Source organism: Rhagoletis pomonella, unplaced genomic scaffold (assembly GCF_013731165.1).
Source record: "Rhagoletis pomonella isolate Grant_MI unplaced genomic scaffold, Rhpom_1.0 Rhpom_scaffold_00006, whole genome shotgun sequence".
Classification (NCBI taxonomy): domain Eukaryota; kingdom Metazoa; phylum Arthropoda; class Insecta; order Diptera; family Tephritidae; genus Rhagoletis; species Rhagoletis pomonella.
The window spans coordinates 37676749-37685468 of record NW_023458560.1 but is presented as its reverse complement, the minus strand read 5'-3'; the positions used below and the strand labels follow the sequence as shown (position 1 = coordinate 37685468).

Below are 8720 nucleotides of genomic sequence, written 5' to 3'. Positions count from 1 at the left end.
CTTTTTAGTCCATTTATAAAAGCGTTGTATATTAAAAAGTTTTTTTTTATATTATTTTTTTCCTTTTTCTTGCTAACAAAATATTACTAAAATAAATGTCTCTTTTTCAGTGACCTAGAATAATAATAATTTTATGGCGGAGTTTTAAAAAAAAGTCATCAAAATTTTCGTGAGAATTATAAAAGCCTTTTGTTAATAATTATGTGCGAGAAGAATTTTTAAAGTCATCGATAGCGAATATTTTTAGATTTACGTATATTACGAAAGTCTTTTCATAATAATTACACAGGTCCACAAAAAAAAATCGATGAAAGGTTGACCTGTGTTATCAGTGAGATACATATTTTTAAGTCGTCAAAGACTTAATTATAAAAGTATTTTCATAATAAATATGAGTGAGAAGAAATTTTTTAAGGCTTAAAGGATGAGGATTGTCCAGGACTATTTCGAGATCAGTTCGCTCTTTTATTTTTCCTTTTTTATAGGCCGTTCCGTGTTATAACTTTAAAAATTGTTTTATAATTGTAACATTCAGCTTGTCAATAGCTCTAGACTTTCTGAAAGGAAAAAAATAAGAAAAGAAGAAGAAAGGGTTTTCTATCCATGTGCGAATGATACTTAAATTATTTTATTTATTGAATTTTCTTATGCGCGAAATCTGCAAATTTACATACATACATATGTATATAGCTTGTTATTAAAAACTGAAATATAATTTTTTGAATACAATTTTTATACCCGAGCGCACTTGTGCACAAGGGTATATTAATTTTGTTCACATAACGGTTGTTTGTAACAGCCAAAACGAATCGAGATAGATATAGACAAATGTATACATAAATGATCAGAATGAAAAGAGAAATCGATTAAGCCATGTTTGTCTGTCCGTCTGTCTGTCCGTCCGTCCGTGTACACGATAACTCGAGCAAAAATTGAGATATCTCAACGAAATTTGGTATGTAGTTTCTGTTAATCCAAGGTAGGTTGGCGAAATCGGACAGTAACCACGCCCACTTCCCATATAACGGTAATTTCCAGAAATACGAAAACTGCGATATTTTAGTAACTACTGAAGATTATTCACTCAAAATTGATATTTACAACAATTTTAAGACGAAAAATAAGAATATTATAAATTTTTGGAAAATGGGCGTAGCCACGTCCACTTATGGTTACATGTGTATATCTTGGTAACCGCTGCACCAATTTCTTCCAAACTTGGCACAGTTGTTGGCCTTGATACAGCATACTAAATGGCCACGCCCACATCCCATATAACGGTAATTTAGAGAAATACAAAATCTTCGATAAATCAGTAAATATTGAAGCTAATTTATTCAAAATTGATGCTTGCAACAATTTTTTACCAAGAAATACGTTTATGGTAAAATTTTGGAAAATGGGCGTGGCACCGCCCACTTATGATCACATATAAGTATATCGGTAACCGTTCTACCAATTTGTACCAAACTCGGTGTGGTTATTGTGCTTGCCAAATATAAGCAAAACGTTGAAAATTATTGAAATCGGACTAAAATAACGGCCGCTTCTCATATAACGGTAAATTTCAGAAATGCTTGAAACTTCAATATTTCGAAATTTAAGGACGCTAATTTACTCAAAATTGATACACCCCAGCTTACCATCTAGCGGAAGGTTTCGGAAAGGTGAAAAAACATATATTTAATACTTGCGCCGGGTATTTAATGTTCGGCTCCGCGCGAACTTACAGCCCAATCCTAAATATTCTGGCGGGATTTCTCCTTTGCGAATTTTAAAATCATCTAAGAAAAAATCCTCCAATTCTAAATTGTCGGGGAGAAGGATTTTTGAGGAGTAGGACTTTTTCTCTTTCTATCTTTCGAAATCAGCTGTTATGCTTATTGTTGACAATTTTTCGATAATTTGCCAATGTGATTTTTGCATGTTTTGGCGAAACTTTATTAATTGTGGTTGATTCGGAAACTTAAAAATGAATAGCTTAGCGTTAAATATGTTAGTGAGAGAAATTAGTGAGGAAGAAAGGCAACAAACAAACGCGCAACGAGTGGCGAGGAGGAAACTGCGCGACTTGATGAACCCCTTGGAGTTGCCTCAACCTTTGTGAGTAAAGGAGTTCAAAAATATGTGTTAAAACAACTAACTATTTCGTTTTCTACTTCTATAAATAGATTTGAAAAGTATTTCAGGTTGAATAAACCGGCGTTTGAATACTTGCTAGAAGTGGTAACGACTCATACACAGCCAGGTAGGAAGCAGTTTGCTGTTACACCTATAGTGAAGTTGAGCGCCTGTTTGCGCTTTTTTGCGGAAGGTGGTTATCAGACGGGTGTGGGAAAAGACCACGACGTTGGACTAGCGCAGTCTAGTTTCTCCATAGCACTCGCCGACGTGCTACGTATTTTTGAGACGTATCTGTGCCCACGGTGGGTACAGTTTCCAGTGACAGCGGAAGAAAAAAGCAAAATTGCGACTGCTTTTTATGTTAAACATAAAATTCCAGCTGTTGTCGGTTGTGTAGATGGAACACACGTTAAAATAATCGCACCATCCGAAAATGCTCACCTGTACTACAACAGAAAATGATACTACACATTGAATGTTATGTTGGTACGTTCTTAAATCGTTTTTGCAGAAAATTTACTTATTACTATTAATTCCAGGTGTGTGACCATGAACTAAAAATTCGCTACGTCGATGCTTCTCATCCGGGTGCTAGTCATGACTCGCTAATTTGGAACGTTAGCGATTTACGTTCACATTTTGAGACCGAATTTTCGAATCACCCAAGAAATTTTTGGCTATTAGGTAAAGTTTAGCACTGTAAACATTTTTAAAGTCAGAGCATTAAGCTTTTATATATACATACATATGTATGTATGTATGTATGTACATAGTTATGCACGTATCTTCGCCTAGAAATTAAAACATACATATTTCCAATTACGTGTATTAAGGTGATGCTGGATATCCGTTGGAACCGTGGCTTATCACTCCTTATCGGATGCCAGGCCAAGCAGAAATGAAGTTCAACGAAATACATTCGAAATGTCGCAACATTATTGAGAGAACAAACGGGGTTTTAAAAAACAGGTGGAGATGTATCCTTGGTGCTCGAGAACTACATTACACGCCAGCGAAAGCAGCACAAATTATTAATGCTACTTGTTGCTTACACAACATCTGCATTTTAATTCTAATTTTCTAATTTATTTATAAAAATTAGCTCATACCAACAAAAAATAATTAAACCTCGAAACTTTGTACAAAACTCAGGAAAATTCACCAAACTTACATACAAGTTTGCAACTTTTTAATAAGATTTTCTATGAAAATTCTAAGTATGTAGTTTTATAGCCTATTCAATTGTGGTATAATGAAGTGCAAGCTTTAAGTTTCTAAAAAGCGCGTTGCTTTTGGCAATTTTTTTCACGCAGCTTTCATACAAAAAAGTTGACGATCATTCTTCGTATGAAAGAAACTATGTGAAAAAATTGCCAAAAATCAACGCGCTTTTTTCCAACTTAAAACTTGCACTTCATTATACTACAATTAAATAGGCTATAAAACTACATAATTAGAATTTTCATAGAAAATCTTATTAATAAGTTGCAAACTTGTATGTAAGTTTGGTGAATTTTCTTGAGTTTTGTACAAAGTTTCGAGGTTTAATTATTTTTTTGTTGGTATGAGCTAATTTTTATAAAAAAGTTTACATACATTGTAAAAAATTCCCTGTGTCAATAATTTAGTGCGGCACTGTACATACATATGTATGTATATTTAGTACTTATAGTATTTAATTCAATAACAAAACAAAACGCAGGTAATTCAGTTGAAAAATAAAAATCTTATCAGTAAAAAATCTAAGCTTATAGTCTCATTGTGCTTTGCGCAATGCTATTAGTGAATAGACTTACATTGCAAATTTTCGTCTTTGTCTTTGTAAATTTTCAGTTCCTGTATTTCCAGCAGTCTTTTAGTTTTCTCTATTTTATGTTCAATTTCATTTCTTCTCATTTCTTCAATGAAATAGTAGTGCCTTTTCTTTTCTTCTAGCTTTTCTCTTTTAACTACGTTCGCTTTTTTGATTTCCTCCAACTTTTCTTTTTTTATAAGCTCAACTGCCTTGAAATGTTTCTTTTTAAGATCGTATATTTTGTCTAGCCTATAGTATGTAAAAAAAATATTGTATTACGAGTAAATTTTTGTAAAATGAAAATAAATCGAACCTTTGGTAAATTTTTCTTAAGTTGTCGCGATGCTCATCCTGATTTGCCACTCCAGTCTTTATGTTTGCGCAGATTTCCTTCTGTATTTTTGTTTCCTCAGTCAGAGCAAGCTCGGTCCTTTCTTTTTTTGAAAAGTTTTTTTTGAGGATGATGCCTTCTTGCTAGTGGATGGCACTTTAGTATTATCAGCAGAAGCTTCTTCACTGACAAATTCAAATGAATCTGCAGAAACAAGGGACTCATTTATAGTCATATAATCTGCATGACTTGCTTCGCTGATGACCATAGATTCATCCAAAGTTTCATTTTGGGTTACATTCGGTAACTCTACTTCTGGGCAGAAGTTTTCATTGCAGATCTCATTAAAGTTTTCTTTCAGGCCAAACTTCTTTACGGGCAATCCTTCTACTGACTGCTTCATCCCAATCAATTTAAAAATGGCTTCTTCAAGGGGGGGAGTACTTTCACCATATGTGGGCCGCCTCCAGTACCTTTCTGAAGCTTAGTATTGCTAGCCACTTTTTGCCGAACATATTTTTTCTGGTCGGCCCATACCTAAAAATGCGATTCATCAATTAAACAATGTATATCTTTGTGTAGCAAAAGGAACATTAACAAACTACTGACACAATTTTGCAAGCATACACCGATTCTCTTTTTGAAACATTGAAATCACCTTTTTCCATTCCACAATGGTTTTAGTTGGGGGGCCTGCCGCATTCAGCTCAACATTCACCTTCTGCCAAAATCGGGTGAGCTCCTCCTTGTTTCCTTTAAAAAATCCTCTCGCAATAGCAGGATTCTCCTCCATCATGTTTACAAGGATTCCCATTTGGGTTTTATTTGTTGTTTTCGACCTTAAACAAAAAATGTATGTCTTTTTCTTCCATTTTATCAAAATACTCACATTTTTGCAGCAAACTCTCTTGAAAATTCGAGATGAAATAATTCTAACGGATTTCGAAGAGTTTCCGCACTTTCTTTGTATTTAAAATAATAAAAACTTTTCGAAGATGTTTAGGATAGGCGGAAAGCGGAAAGTGAGATATTCCGCAAAACTCTTTTATTTAGAATAGTAGGATTGCGGAAAGAGAAAAATTCGTGCGGAAATATTATTTAGGATTGGGCTGTTAGACTTTCTTACTTGTTTTTGCGTAATTTTGAATACTTTTTGTTTTTGCTTTTTATTAACTCTAGAAATATTGAACTCAGAACAGTGTTTGTTTTGTTTGTTTTTGCGCTATTATGTATGCCAACATCACAGACATCCACATTTGCCCATTCATTTGCCAGAGAACCGAGTAGGGGAACGCAACTAATAACAATAAAACGCATATTTCCTTTTCACCAAAATATTATTTATTTAGTATGAGCATACAAATTTACATATGTATGCATACATATGTGCTCTATGTGATGTGAATGTAAATAAAGAAATAAAGCCTTAACAAAGCAAATAAAAATAAACAAAGCAGACAAGAAATCAAAAATATGTATAAACATATGAATGTTAGGTTTAAATGCGAAAAAAAACAAATCTTGGCATCGGCCTTTAAAATTGTTTTAGAACAATCATAATCATATGAACCGCCCAATTCTGTGGTTTGCGTAATAAATTTCACTATGTAATACACCAATTTAATATACTGTTTTCCAGGTTCTCGTGGGATTTTTGTTTTTTAATTTTACTTTGTAAAAATAACAGGTAAAGTTAGGAAAAGATGCTTGCGAAAGAACCTTGATATACATACCTTAAGTGGCCTTCGAGTTCTCTAATAAATCCCAAAAGAATCTTTATAGCCGAATTCTTAATTGATCATACCGATTTGGTACAGATGAATTTGTAACCTCTTATTTTCTTATACTTAAAAGGCTAGCAACCTTCCAATCGAAAGACGAAAAGCACGACTTATCTTAGGTTCATTCATTAGCACAAAATGTACCCATTAGTAGGCGGTGTATGACAAAGAGCTTAGACGTTCATCTCTTAAAATCTCAAAGTATTTCTCCGTCTCATTCTATTGACTAATTTATGGTTTCGTAAATGCAGTATGGAATTTTATCTTTAACTATTTCAGTGGCTTTAAATTTTTCCGGAACATTGCTATTCTCAAGCTTGATTAAAGATTAATGCTGTTTTTCCCCATATAGAAAACATGGGAAACTTTTAGCGCTTTGAGCGACCTCTAAATATTTTTTTTAAATTTCAAAATAGGGGTTTATTTTTTTTTCGATATAGAACAATCCTTTTTGGGTCACCCTAATGTACATATATACTTACTCTGAAATCACAAAGGCAAATAAATTTCGTGAGGGGTATTGACGCACAGCTTTAGAATTTTACGACCAAGACGCATTTTCATAAGTAGAATATCATTTCGGACAATAATTCAGCATGCAGTCAAGTCATGAAAGAAATTGTGTATAGGAGAAAGTGTGATGCACATACATACAAAGGAGTACACACATAAATATATACGTACGTTTGGCCGACGACAACACAATAGATACGATACAAGCAAACAAAAAAGTTCGCCGTAGGTTAAAGTATTTTTGCAAGGTAATTTCGAAAAAAAAAATTATTTTGTCTGGCGAACCCTACGCCTTTTTAGATTTTTCGTTGACACCTATATTATTCGGAAATAAAAATTTTGTATAAAATAGTTAACAAAAGTTTAATGATTTTTAGCGTGCTTTTATTTACTGACATTAGGGTGGTACGTTAGGATGATAAAACTTATATCTGATTAATAAGTAGATCCATAATTAGAATGGGATACTTTAGTTCATTTGCCGTGCAAAAATACTTTAGTTTTTAAGGTGTACGGCGAGCTTTTTTTCTAGTGGGCCAAATGTGCTATAGATGTGTCTAATGGCGTTTTCTTTTCTCGAAAAAATGTCGCCTTCTTATGTGGCAACATTATCAGAATGCAACATTTTAAAGAAAGAGCAAGCAATATGCATGTGAAGATGCTGAGAAAGGAACACGAAAACTTGACAGCCCTGGCGTAGGGCAGAATAAATGCAACATTATTTCGAGAAAAGAAAACGCTATAAATGTATACATATCGACCTCCTTACGCGAAATTATCGCGTGATCCATTTCAACGAAGTAATATCCAGATTTGTTATAAACTTATAAAATTTTCTTTGTTTCATGACAACACTCTTTAATTTATACAAAAATATGCATGTACGTGACATATACATAATTTACAAAATCATAAAAACAAAGTAAGAGACACAATTGCGACCAAAGTAATAGCAGCAAAATTCAAAATGATGCTGTTGGGACTTATGTATATTTATTGTTAATAATTTTCATTTAAAGTATGAGCCGATCTACATATATTAGTTACCGGGTAAACAAAAATTCAAAGGTTGCACAATACATACTTATAGAGATATGCATTCCTGCGGGGAAAATCTCTAGTTCTGAAAGGGAGGGTTCAGTGGCGGATTTACCGTAAAGCCAACATAGGCAGGTGTCTAGGGCGGCAAAATTTAGGGGCGGCAAAATTTGAGTTGAAAATTTTATTTTATTTTTAAAGTTAGCTGCACTGAAAGTCGAATTTGTGTTTGTACATTTTAAGGAATAAATTTTGGATTCAGAAAATAGGACACCACTGTTAGGTATTTCTGATATTATTTAAATGATAATATATTATAAATTAGCATATTTAGTATTTTTGGGATTATAACTTATCAAGTGAAAAAAGTTTGTTGATGATGGCTTTCTTTAAAAGTTGGAAACCTTTACTCAAGGCAAATACCACTTTTTCATATTAAATTGCAATAAAAGTATAGTAAATAACATACATTTTATGAATATTACTATTTACTGCTAATCGTTCCAAAACTGGTACTTTTACCTCAAAATATTTTTCTTATCGGAAAAAGGGCGGTAAGTTATGAATTGCCTTGGGGTGACAAATATTCAAATCCGCCACTGGGTGCGCCTTCAAACAATGGGCGATTTTGACACGACGATGTCCTAGGAAGTGGGAATCGTCCCCGCTGCATTGCCTTTTCCATAGTTTGGAATCAGTTCTAAAATCGACAGATGGGATCCAGTCTGCTCTGCATCCATTTTTCTATAGTTCCGAACCAGTTCTAACGACGAAAAAAGTAAAATGATTTGTTCAAACAGAGTCTGTTTGGTTTTTCCATGGTAGCCATTTTAAATTATTTTCAAAGAAATTTAATTTCAATTGGAAATCAAATTTGTTTGAATTAATATTAATTAAACTGAGCATATGAAAACATATTTACATATGTACCTTTTGATGTAGTTGATTGTGCAGAGATGCTTGCTGTTATTGGTTACATTCCAGAAGGTCCCAAAATGTTAAAATGTTAATACAAATTTGTGGTTTGTATTACCAAACTATGAAAAAAAAACATCTGTGAAGGAAAACGTATATGAACGAAAAAGCCGTCAAACAAATATCTATTTAAAGTAAACTATCTCCCGCTGCATCCCTTTTT

The 8720-nt window shown here is 33.3% G+C and overlaps 1 protein-coding gene and 1 pseudogene across 1 annotated transcript in view; one reads left to right on the top strand and one right to left on the bottom strand.

Annotated features, from left to right (window-relative positions):
* LOC118740706 (probable trehalose-phosphate phosphatase C) overlaps nucleotides 1–8720 on the bottom strand; it is a 69680-nt gene that overhangs the window by 51402 nt on the left and 9558 nt on the right. The window lies entirely within an intron of this gene.
* LOC118741496 lies at nucleotides 1837–3208 on the top strand (annotated as a pseudogene).